The 15,513-nt window shown below is 46.7% G+C and overlaps 7 non-coding genes across 7 annotated transcripts; all 7 read left to right on the top strand.

Annotated features, from left to right (window-relative positions):
- The first annotated feature begins 1,553 nt into the window (after positions 1 to 1,553).
- TRNAT-CGU (transfer RNA threonine (anticodon CGU)) lies at positions 1,554 to 1,625 on the top strand. The gene has a single exon. It is a non-coding gene; the product is annotated as a tRNA-Thr (tRNA).
- A 558-nt stretch (positions 1,626 to 2,183) lies between these two features.
- On the top strand, positions 2,184 to 2,255 carry TRNAG-UCC (transfer RNA glycine (anticodon UCC)). The gene has a single exon. It is a non-coding gene; the product is annotated as a tRNA-Gly (tRNA).
- Positions 2,256 to 3,787: 1,532 nt separating this feature from the next.
- TRNAG-UCC (transfer RNA glycine (anticodon UCC)) lies at positions 3,788 to 3,859 on the top strand. Its single transcript has one exon. It is a non-coding gene; the product is annotated as a tRNA-Gly (tRNA).
- Positions 3,860 to 5,391: 1,532 nt separating this feature from the next.
- Positions 5,392 to 5,463, top strand: TRNAG-UCC (transfer RNA glycine (anticodon UCC)). The gene has a single exon. It is a non-coding gene; the product is annotated as a tRNA-Gly (tRNA).
- Positions 5,464 to 6,995: 1,532 nt separating this feature from the next.
- Positions 6,996 to 7,067, top strand: TRNAG-UCC (transfer RNA glycine (anticodon UCC)). The gene has a single exon. It is a non-coding gene; the product is annotated as a tRNA-Gly (tRNA).
- A 3,116-nt stretch (positions 7,068 to 10,183) lies between these two features.
- TRNAG-UCC (transfer RNA glycine (anticodon UCC)) lies at positions 10,184 to 10,255 on the top strand. The gene has a single exon. It is a non-coding gene; the product is annotated as a tRNA-Gly (tRNA).
- Positions 10,256 to 11,787: 1,532 nt separating this feature from the next.
- On the top strand, positions 11,788 to 11,859 carry TRNAG-UCC (transfer RNA glycine (anticodon UCC)). Its single transcript has one exon. It is a non-coding gene; the product is annotated as a tRNA-Gly (tRNA).
- Positions 11,860 to 15,513: the final 3,654 nt, after the last annotated feature.

Below are 15,513 nucleotides of genomic sequence, written 5' to 3'. Positions count from 1 at the left end.
GAGGTCAATGGATCGAAACCATCCTCTGCTAGCATGGATTGATTTTTTTTCTTGTGAGGACCACTCTCTCGTTTCCACGCTGCCAGAGCGGAAAAAAGCAGGCTTGTGCCAGCTTTTTGTGGGAAGAGACTGCTCAACTATCGGTCTCTGCTCAAAGTCAGGTAGACAGATGGTCAGAGAATCAACCCTACACTTCAAAGGAAATGATGCACAGTTATGACCATTAACGAAAGATGGGACCCTCGCACTTCTTTCTGAGGCTGCTTGGAACGTTATTATTCCCTTTTTTTGTCCTGCTATTATCAATCTCCTGTGAATTTCGTGGAGCTGTTTTCTTTCTCTACCCTGCTGTTTTTCCCTTGCTGCCAATATATGCTTATTTCAATGATTTGAATTGCTGCTTTCCCTTTCTCCTTTTCTGCGCAGCTTTTGCATTGGTTTCAATCTCCAGTTCCTTAGCAGTTGCAAGAACTTTTTTCCTGATTTTCATGTTGGTCTGTAAACCAAAAATACCTCTGATACTGGTGCAATATAGTCATTGAACTCAGGGTTGTGATGTCTAGAGTTTAAAAAAAACATATGCCATGGAGTGCTGGTGGTATAGTGGTGAGCATAGCTACCTTCCAAGCAGTTGACCCGGGTTCGATTCCCGGCCAACGCAGTGCTAATATTTATACATTAAGCAAGCTGTAGCTATTCTAACGAAATATGTTAAAAAAAAGAGAAATATCTTGACCAGATTACTCAGCTGTTAGATAAATAATAAACAAAGACATCGGCAGGCTTCTCAAAAGCCCCGTCTGCGACTTTCTATGTCCTGAAATTTTTATATTTTACAAACAGCAGTCACCACTCACAACTGCTGGTAATAAATGGGCTGCAGGGGGCCAGGCAATGAAACGGCTAAGCCCTTCTGCCCGACCAGCCTTTAGAACTGCAGCATCTCTGCAGTAAAAAGTGTTTCAGGTCAATATCTCTCCCCTGGAAAAAATGTGCGAGACCCACCACCGATAAATGTGGCAAAAGTCCCCAACATTTTCTGCATATTTGTGCTCTTACCTGAAAGCAGCGCCACCTTGTAGTCATCGCAGGCAACTGCAGCATACAACCAAATTTATCCGAGAGCAAGGTGAAAGAAACCCAAGGGAACAGCCCCTGTCTGCAGCAGGAAGGTTGGCTGCTTCGAATGGACAGAACTTCCAGTCCTAAGTTCACTCACGTCCCGAACGCTCATACCGGGCAAGCCCTCACCGGGTGCACCTCTGGCTCCCAGGTAAGGCCAAAACCTGAGCATTGTAGCGCAGGATCACAGAGAAGGAGCGGGTGGGGGTGCTTCTGTCTTGACAAAGGCGTGACATGGCTAGTGACTGAGAGGGCCTTGACTTTCCCCTATGACTGACTGTGAGAGGGGAAGGCGAAGATTTTCTGCACCCAGCATGCCTTGTGACATTCTTATGCAAATGAGGTGAGAGCCCTGCCAGAATAGCTCCAGCAATCCCATGCCACTCCTCTGAAGGCTCCTGATCTGCATAACCACAGCATTTTGAGCAGGAAGTAGAGTGGCGCAGCGGAAGCGTGCTGGGCCCGTAACCCAGAGGTCGATGGATCGAAACCATCCTCTGCTAGCATGGATTGATTTTTTTTCTTGTGAGGACCACTCTCTCGTTTCCACGCTGCCAGAGCGGAAAACAGCAGGCTTGTGCCAGCTTTTTGTGGGAAGAGACTGCTCAACTATCGGTCTCTGCTCAAAGTCAGGGAGACAGATGGTCAGAGAATCAACCCTACACTTCAAAGGAAATGATGCACAGTTATGACCATTAACGAAAGATGGGACCCTCGCACTTCTTTCTGAGGCTGCTTGGAACGTTATTATTCCCTTTTTTTGTCCTGCTATTATCAATCTCCTGTGAATTTCGTGGAGCTGTTTTCTTTCTCTACCCTGCTGTTTTTCCCTTGCTGCCAATATATGCTTATTTCAATGATTTGAACTAGTGCTTTCCCTTTCTCCTTTTCTGCGCAGCTTTTGCATTGGTTTCAATCTCCAGTTCCTTAGCAGTTGCAAGAACTTTTTTCCTGATTTTCATGTTGGTCTGTAAACCAAAAATACCTCTGATACTGGTGCAATATAGTCATTGAACTCAGGGTTGTGATGTCTAGAGTTTAAAAAAAACATATGCCATGGAGCGTTGGTGGTATAGTGGTGAGCATAGCTGCCTTCCAAGCAGTTGACCCGGGTTCGATTCCCGGCCAACGCAGTGCTAATGTTTATACATTAAGCAAGCTGTAGCTATTCTAACGCAATATGTTAAAAAAAAGAGAAATATCTTGACCAGATTACTCAGCTATTAGATAAATAATAAACAAAGACATAGGCAGGCATCCCAAAAGCCCTGTCTGCGACTTTCTATGTCCTGAAATTTTTATATTTTACAAACAGCAGTCACCATTCACAACTGCTGGTAATAAATGGGCTGCAGGGGGGCAGGCAATGAAACGGCTAAGCCCTTCTGCCCGACCAGCCTTTAGAACTGCAGCATCTCTGCAGTAAAAAGTGTTTCAGGTCAATATCTCTCCCCTGGAAAAAATGTGCGAGACCCACCACCGATAAATGTGGCAAAAGTCCCCAACATTTTCTGCATATTTGTGCTCTTACCTGAAAGCAGCGCCACCTTGTAGTCATCGCAGGCAACTGCAGCATACAACCAAATTTATCCGAGAGCAAGGTGAAAGAAACCCAAGGGGACAGCCCCTGTCTGCAGCAGGAAGGTTGGCTGCTTCGAATGGACAGAACTTCCAGTCCTAAGTCCACTCACGTCCCGAACGCTCCCAAACGCTCATACCGGGCAAGCCCTCACCGGGTGCACCTCTGGCTCCCAGGTAAGGCCAAAACCTGAGCATTGTAGTGCAGGATCACAGAGAAGGAGCGGGTGGGGGTGCTTCTGTCTTGACAAAGGCGTGACATGGCTAGTGACTGAGAGGGCCTTGACTTTCCCCTATGACTGACTGTGAGAGGGGAAGGCGAAGATTTTCTGCACCCAGCATGCCTTGTGACATTCTTAGGCAAATGAGGTGAGAGCCCTGCCAGAATAGCTCCAGCGATCCCATGCCACTCCTCTGAAGGCTCCTGATCTGCATAACCACAGCATTTTGAACAGGAAGCAGAGTGGCGCAGCGGAAGCGTGCTGGGCCCATAACCCAGAGGTCGGTGGATCGAAACCATCCTCTGCTAGCATGGATTGATTTTTTTTCTTGTGAGGACCACTCTCTCGTTTCCACGCTGCCAGAGCGGAAAACAGCAGGCTTGTGCCAGCTTTTTGTGGGAAGAGACTGCTCAACTATCGGTCTCTGCTCAAAGTCAGGGAGACAGATGGTCAGAGAATCAACCCTACACTTCAAAGGAAATGATGCACAGTTATGACCATTAACGAAAGATGGGACCCTCGCACTTCTTTCTGAGGCTGCTTGGAACGTTATTATTCCCTTTTTTTGTCCTGCTATTATCAATCTCCTGTGAATTTCGTGGAGCTGTTTTCTTTCTCTACCCTGCTGTTTTTCCCTTGCTGCCAATATATGCTTATTTCAATGATTTGAACTGCTGCTTTCCCTTTCTCCTTTTCTGCGCAGCTTTTGCATTGGTTTCAATCTCCAGTTCCTTAGCAGTTGCAAGAACTTTTTTCCTGATTTTCATGTTGGTCTGTAAACCAAAAATACCTCTGATACTGGTGCAATATAGTCATTGAACTCAGGGTTGTGATGTCTAGAGTTTAAAAAAAACATATGCCATGGAGCGTTGGTGGTATAGTGGTGAGCATAGCTGCCTTCCAAGCAGTTGACCCGGGTTCGATTCCCGGCCAACGCAGTGCTAATATTTATACATTAAGCAAGCTGTAGCTATTCTAACGCAATATGTTAAAAAAAAGAGAAATATCTTGACCAGATTACTCAGCTATTAGATAAATAATAAACAAAGACATAGGCAGGCATCCCAAAAGCCCTGTCTGCGACTTTCTATGTCCTGAAATTTTTATATTTTACAAACAGCAGTCACCACTCACAACTGCTGGTAATAAATGGGCTGCAGGGGGGCAGGCAATGAAACGGCTAAGCCCTTCTGCCCGACCAGCCTTTAGAACTGCAGCATCTCTGCAGTAAAAAGTGTTTCAGGTCAATATCTCTCCACTGGAAAAAATGTGCGAGACACACCACCGATAAATGTGGCAAAAGTCCCCAACATTTTCTGCATATTTGTGCTCTTACCTGAAAGCAGCACCACCTTGTAGTCATCGCAGGCAACTGCAGCATACAACCAAATTTATCCGAGAGCAAGGTGAAAGAAACCCAAGGGGACAGCCCCTGTCTGCAGCAGGAAGTTTGGCTGCTTCGAATGGACAGAACTTCCAGTCCTAAGTCCACTCACGTCCCGAACGCTCCCAAACGCTCATACCGGGCAAGCCCTCAAAGGGTGCACCTCTGTCTCCCAGGTAAGGCCAAAACCTGAGCATTGTAGCGCAGGATCACAGAGAAGGAGCGGGTGGGGGTGCTTCTGTCTTGACAAAGGCGTGACATGGCTAGTGACTGAGAGGGCCTTGACTTTCCCCTATGACTGACTGTGAGAGGGGAAGGCGAAGATTTTCTGCACCCAGCATGCCTTGTGACATTCTTAGGCAAATGAGGTGAGAGCCCTGCCAGAATAGCTCCAGCAATCCCATGCCACTCCTCTGAAGGCTCCTGATCTGCATAACCACAGCATTTTGAGCAGGAAGCAGAGTGGCGCAGCAGAAGCGTGCTGGGCCCATAACCCAGAGGTTGATGGATCGAAACCATCCTCTGCTAGCATGGATTGATTTTTTTTCTTGTGAGGACCACTCTCTCGTTTCCACGCTGCCAGAGCGGAAAACAGCAGGCTTGTGCCAGCTTTTTGTGGGAAGAGACTGCTCAACTATCGGGCTCTGCTCAAAGTCAGGGAGACAGATGGTCAGAGAATCAACCCTACACTTCAAAGGAAATGATGCTCAGTTATGACCATTAACGAAAGATGGGACCCTCGCACTTCTTTCTGAGGCTGCTTGGAACGTTATTATTCCCTTTTTTTGTCCTGCTATTATCAATCTCCTGTGAATTTCGTGGAGCTGTTTTCTTTCTCTACCCTGCTGTTTTTCCCTTGCTGCCAATATATGCTTATTTCAATGATTTGAACTGCTGCTTTCCCTTTCTCCTTTTCTGCGCAGCTTTTGCATTGGTTTCAATCTCCAGTTCCTTAGCAGTTGCAAGAACTTTTTTCCTGATTTTCATGTTGGTCTGTAAACCAAAAATACCTCTGATACTGGTGCAATATAGTCATTGAACTCAGGGTTTTGATGTCTAGAGTTTAAAAAAAACATATGCCACGGAGCGTTGGTGGTATAGTGGTGAGCATAGCTGCCTTCCAAGCAGTTGACCCGGGTTCGATTCCCGGCCAACGCAGTGCTAATATTTATACATTAAGCAAGCTGTAGCTATTCTAACGCAATATGTTAAAAAAAAGAGAAATATCTTGACCAGATTACTCAGCTATTAGATAAATAATAAACAAAGACATAGGCAGGCATCCCAAAAGCCCCGTCTGCGACTTTCTATGTCCTGAAATTTTTATATTTTACAAACAGCAGTCACCACTCACAACTGCTGGTAATAAATGGGCTGCAGGGGGGCAGGCAATGAAACGGCTAAGCCCTTCTGCCCGACCAGCCTTTAGAACTGCAGCATCTCTGCAGTAAAAAGTGTTTCAGGTCAATATCTCTCCCCTGGAAAAAATGTGCGAGACCCACCACCGATAAATGTGGCAAAAGTCCCCAACATTTTCTGCATATTTGTGCTCTTACCTGAAAGCAGCGCCACCTTGTAGTCATCGCAGGCAACTGCAGCATACAACCAAATTTATCCGAGAGCAAGGAGAAAGAAACCCAAGGGAACAGCCCCTGTCCTCAGCAGGAAGGTTGGCTGCTTCGAATGGACAGAACTTCCAGTCCTAAGTCCACTCACGTCCCGAATGCTCCCAAACGCTCATACCGGGCAAGCCCTCACCGGGTGCACCTCTGGCTCCCAGGTAAGGCCAAAACCTGAGCATGGTAGCGCAGGATCACAGAGAAGGAGCGGGTGGGGGTGCTTCTGTCTTGACAAAGGCGTGACATGGCTAGTGACTGAGAGGGCCTTGACTTTCCCCTATGACTGACTGTGAGAGGGGAAGGCGAAGATTTTCTGCACCCAGCATGCCTTGTGACATTCTTAGGCAAATGAGGTGAGAGCCCTGCCAGAATAGCTCCAGCGATCCCATGCCACTCCTCTGAAGGCTCCTGATCTGCATAACCACAGCATTTTGAACAGGAAGCAGAGTGGCGCAGTGGAAGTGTGCTGGGCCCATAACCCAGAGGTCGATGGATCGAAACCATCCTCTGCTAGCATGGATTGAATTTTTTTCTTGTGAGGACCACTCTCTCGTTTCCACGCTGCCAGAGCGGAAAACAGCAGGCTTGTGCCAGCTTTTTGTGGGAATAGACTGCTCAACTATCGGTCTCTGCTCAAAGTCAGGGAGACAGATGGTCAGAGAATCAACCCTACACTTCAAAGGAAATGATGCACAGTTATGACCATTAAAGAAAGATGGGACCCTCGCACTTCTTTCTGAGCCTGCTTGGAACGTTATTATTCCCTTTTTTTGTCCTGCTATTATCAATCTCCTGTGAATTTCGTGGAGCTGTTTTCTTTCTCTACCCTGCTGTTTTTCCCTTGCTGCCAATATATGCTTATTTCAATGATTTGAACTGCTGCTTTCCCTTTCTCCTTTTCTGCGCAGCTTTTGCATTGGTTTCAATCTCCAGTTCCTTAGCAGTTGCAAGAACTTTTTTCCTGATTTTCATGTTGGTCTGTAAACCAAAAATACCTCTGATACTGGTGCAATATAGTCATTGAACTCAGGGTTGTGATGTCTAGAGTTTAAAAAAAACATATGCCACGGAGCGTTGGTGGTATAGTGGTGAGCATAGCTGCCTTCCAAGCAGTTGACCCGGGTTCGATTCCCGGCCAACGCAGTGCTAATATTTATACATTAAGCAAGCTGTAGCTATTCTAACGCAATATGTTAAAAAAAAGAGAAATATCTTGACCAGATTACTCAGCTATTAGATAAATAATAAACAAAGACATAGGCAGGCATTCCAAAAGCCCCGTCTGCGACTTTCTATGTCCTGAAATTTTTATATTTTACAAACAGCAGTCACCACTCACAACTGCTGGTAATAAATGGGCTGCAGGGGGGCAGGCAATGAAATGGCTAAGCCCTTCTGCCCGACCAGCCTTTAGAACTGCAGCATCTCTGCAGTAAAAAGTGTTTCAGGTCAATATCTCTCCCCTGGAAAAAATGTGCGAGACCCACCACCGATAAATGTGGCAAAAGTCCCCAACATTTTCTGCATATTTGTGCTCTTACCTGAAAGCAGCGCCACCTTGTAGTCATCGCAGGCAACTGCAGCATACAACCAAATTTATCCGAGAGCAAGGTGAAAGAAACCCAAGGGAACAGCCCCTGTCTGCAGCAGGAAGGTTGGCTGCTTCGAATGGACAGAACTTCCAGTCCTAAGTCCACTCACGTCCCGAACGCTCATACCGGGCAAGCCCTCACCGGGTGCACCTCTGGCTCCCAGGTAAGGCCAAAACCTGAGCATGGTAGCGCAGGATCACAGAGAAGGAGCGGGTGGGGGTGCTTCTGTCTTGACAAAGGCGTGACATGGCTAGTGACTGAGAGGGCCTTGACTTTCCCCTATGACTGACTGTGAGAGGGGAAGGCGAAGATTTTCTGCACCCAGCATGCCTTGTGACATTCTTAGGCAAATGAGGTGAGAGCCCTGCCAGAATAGCTCCAGCGATCCCATGCCACTCCTCTGAAGGCTCCTGATCTGCATAACCACAGCATTTTGAGCAGGAAGCAGAGTGGCGCAGCGGAAGCGTGCTGGGCCCATAACCCAGAGGTCAATGGATCGAAACCTTCCTCTGCTAGCATGGATTGTTTTTTTTTCTTGTGAGGACCACTCTCTCGTTTCCACGCTGCCAGAGCGGAAAACAGCAGGCTTGTGCCAGCTTTTTGTGGGAAGAGACTGCTCAACTATCGGTCTCTGCTCAAAGTCAGGGAGACAGATGGTCAGAGAATCAACCCTACACTTCAAAGGAAATGATGCACAGTTATGACCATTAACGAAAGATGGGACCCTCGCACTTCTTTCTGAGGCTGCTTGGAACGTTATTATTCCCTTTTTTTGTCCTGCTATTATCAATCTCCTGTAAATTTCGTGGAGCTGTTTTCTTTCTCTACCCTGCTGTTTTTCCCTTGCTGCCAATATATGCTTATTTCAATGATTTGAACTGCTGCTTTCCCTTTCTCCTTTTCTGCGCAGCTTTTGCATTGGTTTCAATCTCCAGTTCCTTAGCAGTTGCAAGAACTTTTTTCCTGATTTTCATGTTGGTCTGCAAACCAAAAATACCTCTGATACTGGTGCAATATAGTCATTGAACTCAGGGTTGTGATGTCTAGAGTTTAAAAAAAACATATGCCACGGAGCGTTGGTGGTATAGTGGTGAGCATAGCTGCCTTCCAAGCAGTTGACCCGGGTTCGATTCCTGGCCAACGCAGTGCTAATATTTATACATTAAGCAAGCTGTAGCTATTCTAACGCAATATGTTAAAAAAAAGAGAAATATCTTGACCAGATTACTCAGCTATTAGATAAATAATAAACAAAGACATAGGCAGGCATCCCAAAAGCCCCGTCTGCGACTTTCTATGTCCTGAAATTTTTATATTTTACAAACAGCAGTCACCACTCACAACTGCTGGTAATAAATGGGCTGCAGGGGGGCAGGCAATGAAACGGCTAAGCTCTTCTGCCCGACCAGCCTTTAGAACTGCAGCATCTCTGCAGTAAAAAGTGTTTCAGGTCAATATCTCTCCCCTGGAAAAAATGTGCGAGACCCACCACGGATAAATGTGGCAAAAGTCCCCAACATTTTCTGCATATTTGTGCTCTTACCTGAAAGCAGCGCCACCTTGTAGTCATCGCAGGCAACTGCAGCATACAACCAAATTTATCCGAGAGCAAGGTGAAAGAAACCCAAGGGGACAGCCCCTGTCTGCAGCAGGAAGGTTGGCTGCTTCGAATGGACAGAACTTCCAGTCCTAAGTCCACTCACGTCCCGAACGCTCATACCGGGCAAGCCCTCACCGGGTGCACCTCTGGCTCCCAGGTAAGGCCAAAACCTGAGCATTGAAGCGCAGGATCACAGAGAAGGAGCGGGTGGGGGTGCTTCTGTCTTGACAAAGGCGTGACATGGCTAGTGACTGAGAGGGCCTTGACTTTCCCATATGACTGACTGTGAGAGGGGAAGGCGAAGATTTTCTGCACCCAGCATGCCTTGTGACATTCTTAGGCAAATGAGGTGAGAGCCCTGCCAGAATAGCTCCAGCGATCCCATGCCACTCCTCTGAAGGCTCCTGATCTGCATAACCACAGCATTTTGAACAGGAAGCAGAGTGGCGCAGCGGAAGCGTGCTGGGCCCATAACCCAGAGGTCGATGGATCGAAACCATCCTCTGCTAGCATGGATTGATTTTTTTTCTTGTGAGGACCACTCTCTCGTTTCCATGCTGCCAGAGCGGAAAACAGCAGGCTTGTGCCAGCTTTTTGTGGGAAGAGACTGCTCAACTATCGGTCTCTGCTCAAAGTCAGGGAGACAGATGGTCAGAGAATCAACCCTACACTTCAAAGGAAATGATGCACAGTTATGACCATTAAAGAAAGATGGGACCCTCGCACTTCTTTCTGAGCCTGCTTGGAACGTTATTATTCCCTTTTTTTGTCCTGCTATTATCAATCTCCTGTGAATTTCGTGGAGCTGTTTTCTTTCTCTACCCTGCTGTTTTTCCCTTGCTGCCAATATATGCTTATTTCAATGATTTGAACTGCTGCTTTCCCTTTCTCCTTTTCTGCGCAGCTTTTGCATTGGTTTCAATCTCCAGTTCCTTAGCAGTTGCAAGAACTTTTTTCCTGATTTTCATGTTGGTCTGTAAACCAAAAATACCTCTGATACTGGTGCAATATAGTCATTGAACTCAGGGTTGTGATGTCTAGAGTTTAAAAAAAACATATGCCAAGGAGCGTTGGTGGTATAGTGGTGAGCATAGCTGCCTTCCAAGCAGTTGACCCGGGTTCGATTCCCGGCCAACGCAGAGCTAATATTTATACATTAAGCAAGCTGAAGCTATTCTAACGCAATATGTTAAAAAAAAGAGAAATATCTTGACCAGATTACTCAGCTATTAGATAAATAATAAACAAAGACATAGGCAGGCATCCCAAAAGCCTCGTCTGCGACTTTCTATGTCCTGAAATTTTTATATTTTACAAACAGCAGTCACCACTCACAACTGCTGGTAATAAATGGGCTGCAGGGGGGCAGGCAATGAAACGGCTAAGCCCTTCTGCCCGACCAGCCTTTAGAACTGCAGCATCTCTGCAGTAAAAAGTGTTTCAGGTCAATATCTCTCCCCTGGAAAAAAAGTGCGAGACACACCACCGATAAATGTGGCAAAAGTAACCAACATTTTCTGCATATTTGTGCTCTTACCTGAAAGCAGCGCCACCTTGTAGTCATCGCAGGCAACTGCAGCATACAACCAAATTTATCCGAGAGCAAGGTGAAAGAAACCCAAGGGGACAGCCCCTGTCTGCAGCAGGAAGGTTGGCTGCTTCGAATGGACAGAACTTCCAGTCCTAAGTCCACTCACGTCCCGAACGCTCCCAAACGCTCATACCGCGCAAGCCCTCACCGGGTGCACCTCTGGCTCCCAGGTAAGGCCAAAACCTGAGCATTGTAGCGCTGGATCACAGAGAAGGAGCGGGTGGGGGTGCTTCTGTCTTGACAAAGGCGTGACATGGCTAGTGACTGAGAGGGCCTTGACTTTCCCCTATGACTGACTGTGAGAGGGGAAGGCGAAGATTTTCTGCACCCAGCATGCCTTGTGACATTCTTAGGCAAATGAGGTGAGAGCCCTGCCAGAATAGCTCCAGCAATCCCATGCCACTCCTCTGAAGGCTCCTGATCTGCATAACCACAGCATTTTGAGCAGGAAGCAGAGTGGCGCAGCGGAAGCGTGCTGGGCCCATAACCCAGAGGTCGATGGATCGAAACCATCCTCTGCTAGCATGGATTGATTTTTTTTCTTGTGAGGACCACTCTCTCGTTTCCACGCTGCCAGAGCGGAAAACAGCAGGCTTGTGACAGCTTTTTGTGGGAAGAGACTGCTCAACTATCGGTCTCTGCTCAAAGTCAGGGAGACAGATGGTCAGAGAATCAACCCTACACTTCAAAGGAAATGATGCACAGTTATGACCATTAACGAAAGATGGGACCCTCGCACTTCTTTCTGAGGCTGCTTGGAACGTTATTATTCCCTTTTTTTGTCCTGCTATTATCAATCTCCTGTGAATTTCGTGGAGCTGTTTTCTTTCTCTACCCTGCTGTTTTTCCCTTGCTGCCAATATATGCTTATTTCAATGATTTGAACTGCTGCTTTCCCTTTCTCCTTTTCTGCGCAGCTTTTGCATTGGTTTCAATCTCCAGTTCCTTAGCAGTTGCAAGAACTTTTTTCCTGATTTTCATGTTGGTCTGTAAACCAAAAATACCTCTGATACTGGTGCAATATAGTCATTAAACTCAGGGTTTTGATGTCTAGAGTTTAAAAAAAACATATGCCACGGAGCGTTGGTGGTATAGTGGTGAGCATAGCTGCCTTCCAAGCAGTTGACCCGGGTTCGATTCCCGGCCAACGCAGTGCTAATATTTATACATTAAGCAAGCTGTAGCTATTCTAACGCAATATGTTAAAAAAAAGAGAAATATCTTGACCAGATTACTCAGCTATTAGATAAATAATAAACAAAGACATAGGCAGGCATCCCAAAAGCCCCGTCTGCGACTTTCTATGTCCTGAAATTTTTATATTTTACAAACAACAGTCACCACTCACAACTGCTGGTAATAAATGGGCTGCAGGGGGGCAGGCAATGAAACGGCTAAGCCCTTCTGCCCGACCAGCCTTTAGAACTGCAGCATCTCTGCAGTAAAAAGTGTTTCAGGTCAATATCTCTCCCCTGGTAAAAATGTGCGAGACCCACCACCGATAAATGTGGCAAAAGTCCCCAACATTTTCTGCATATTTGTGCTCTTACCTGAAAGCAGCGCCACCTTGTAGTCATCGCAGGCAACTGCAGCATACAACCAAATTTATCCGAGAGCAAGGAGAAAGAAACCCAAGGGAACAGCCTCTGTCTGCAGCAGGAAGGTTGGCTGCTTCGAATGGACAGAACTTCCAGTCCTAAGTCCACTCACGTCCCGAACGCTCATACCGGGCAAGCCCTCACCGGGTGCACCTCTGGCTCCCAGGTAAGGCCAAAACCTGAGCATGGTAGCGCAGGATCACAGAGAAGGAGCGGGTGGGGGTGCTTCTGTCTTGACAAAGGCGTGACATGGCTAGTGACTGAGAGGGCCTTGACTTTCCCCTATGACTGACTGTGAGAGGGGAAGGCGAAGATTTTCTGCACCCAGCATGCCTTGTGACATTCTTAGGCAAATGAGGTGAGAGCCCTGCCAGAATAGCTCCAGCGATCCCATGCCACTCCTCTGAAGGCTCCTGATCTGCATAACCACAGCATTTTGAGCAGGAAGCAGAGTGGCGCAGCGGAAGCGTGCTGGGCCCATAACCCAGAGGTCAATGGATCGAAACCTTCCTCTGCTAGCAAGGATTGATTATTTTTTTTTGTGAGGACCACTCTCTCGTTTCCACGCTGCCAGAGCGGAAAACAGCAGGCTTGTGCCAGCTTTTTGTGGGAAGAGACTGCTCAACTATCGGTCTCTGCTCAAAGTCAGGGAGACAGATGGTCAGAGAATCAACCCTACACTTCAAAGGAAATGATGCACAGTTATGACCATTAACGAAAGATGGGACCCTCGCACTTCTTTCTGAGGCTGCTTGGAACGTTATTATTCCCTTTTTTGGTCCTGCTATTATCAATCTCCTGTAAATTTCGTGGAGCTGTTTTCTTTCTCTACCCTGCTGTTTTTCCCTTGCTGCCAATATATGCTTATTTCAATGATTTGAACTGCTGCTTTCCCTTTCTCCTTTTCTGCGCAGCTTTTGCATTGGTTTCAATCTCCAGTTCCTTAGCAGTTGCAAGAACTTTTTTCCTGATTTTCATGTTGGTCTGCAAACCAAAAATACCTCTGATACTGGTGCAATATAGTCATTGAACTCAGGGTTGTGATGTCTAGAGTTTAAAAAAAACATATGCCACGGAGTGTTGGTGGTATAGTGGTGAGCATAGCTGCCTTCCAAGCAGTTGACCCGGGTTCGATTCCCGGCCAACGCAGTGCTAATATTTATACATTAAGCAAGCTGTAGCTATTCTAACGCAATATGTTAAAAAAAAGAGAAATATCTTGACCAGATTACTCAGCTATTAGATAAATAATAAACAAAGACATAGGCAGGCATCCCAAAAGCCCCGTCTGCGACTTTCTATGTCCTGAAATTTTTATATTTTACAAACAGCAGTCACCACTCACAACTGCTGGTAATAAATGGGCTGCAGGGGGGCAGGCAATGAAACGGCTAAGCCCTTCTGCCCGACCAGCCTTTAGAACTGCAGCATCTCTGCAGTAAAAAGTGTTTCAGGTCAATATCTCTCCCCTGGAAAAAATGTGCGAGACCCACCACCGATAAATGTGGCAAAAGTCCCCAACATTTTCTGCATATTTGTGCTCTTACCTGAAAGCAGCGCCACCTTGTAGTCATCGCAGGCAACTGCAGCATACAACCAAATTTATCCGAGAGCAAGGTGAAAGAAACCCAAGGGGACAGCCCCTGTCTGCAGCAGGACGGTTGGCTGCTTCAAATGGACAGAACTTCCAGTCCTAAGTCCACTCACGTCCCGAACGCTCCCAAACGCTCATACCGGGCAAGCCCTCACCGGGTGCACCTCTGGCTCCCAGGTAAGGCCAAAACCTGAGCATTGTAGCGCAGGATCACAGAGAAGGAGCGGGAGGGGGTGCTTCTGTCTTGACAAAGGCGTGACATGGCTAGTGACTGAGAGGGCCTTGACTTTCCCCTATGACTGACTGTGAGAGGGGAAGGCGAAGATTTTCTGCACCCAGCATGCCTTGTGACATTCTTAGGCAAATGAGGTGAGAGCCCTGCCAGAATAGCTCCAGCAATCCCATGCCACTCCTCTGAAGGCTCCTGATCTGCATAACCACAGCATTTTGAGCAGAAAGCAGAGTGGCGCAGCGGAAGCGTGCTGGGCCCATAAGCCAGAGGTCGATGGATCAAAACCATCCTCTGCTAGCATGGATTGATTTTTTTTCTTGTGAGGAGCACTCTCTCGTTTCCACGCTGCCAGAGCGGAAAACAGCAGGCTTGTGCCAGCTTTTTGTGGGAAGAGACTGCTCAACTTTCGGTCTCTGCTCAAAGTCAGGGAGACAGATGGTCAGAGAATCAACCCTACACTTCAAAGGAAATGATGCACAGTTATGACCATTAACGAAAGATGGGACCCTCGCACTTCTTTCTGAGGCTGCTTGGAACGTTATTATTCCCTTTTTTTGTCCTGCTATTATCAATCTCCTGTGAATTTCGTGGAGCTGTTTTCTTTCTCTACCCTGCTGTTTTTCCCTTGCTGCCAATATATGCTTATTTCAATGATTTGAACTGCTGCTTTCCCTTTCTCCTTTTCTGCGCAGCTTTTGCATTGGTTTCAATCTCCAGTTCCTTAGCAGTTGCAAGAACTTTTTTCCTGATTTTCATGTTGGTCTGTAAACCAAAAATACCTCTGATACTGGTGCAATATAGTCATTGAACTCAGGGTTGTGATGTCTAGAGTTTAAAAAAAACATATGCCATGGAGCGTTGGTGGTATAGTGGTGAGCATAGCTGCCTTCCAAGCAGTTGACCCGGGTTTGATTCCCGGCCAACGCAGTGCTAATATTTATACATTAAGCAAGCTGTAGCTATTCTAACGCAATATGTTAAAAAAAAGAGAAATATCTTGACCAGATTACTCAGCTATTAGATAAATAATAAACAAAGACATAGGCAGGCATCCCAAAAGCCCTGTCTGCGACTTTCTATGTCCTGAAATTTTTATATTTTACAAACAGCAGTCACCACTCACAACTGCTGGTAATAAATGGGCTGCAGGGGGGCAGGCAATGAAACGGCTAAGCCCTTCTGCCCGACCAGCCTTTAGAACTGCAGCATCTCTGCAGTAAAAAGTGCTTCAGGTCAATATCTCTCCCCTGGAAAAAATGTGCGAGACACACCACCGATAAATGTGGCAAAAGTCCCCAACATTTTCTGCATATTTGTGCTCTTACCTGAAAGCAGCGCCACCTTGTAGTCATCGCAGGCAACTGCAGCATACAACCAAATTT

This window comes from Pleurodeles waltl, unplaced genomic scaffold, assembly GCF_031143425.1.
Source record: "Pleurodeles waltl isolate 20211129_DDA unplaced genomic scaffold, aPleWal1.hap1.20221129 scaffold_69, whole genome shotgun sequence".
Lineage (NCBI taxonomy): Eukaryota > Metazoa > Chordata > Amphibia > Caudata > Salamandridae > Pleurodeles > Pleurodeles waltl.
The sequence above is the reverse complement of the archived record's forward strand: the minus strand, read 5'-3'. Positions and strand labels throughout refer to the sequence as shown.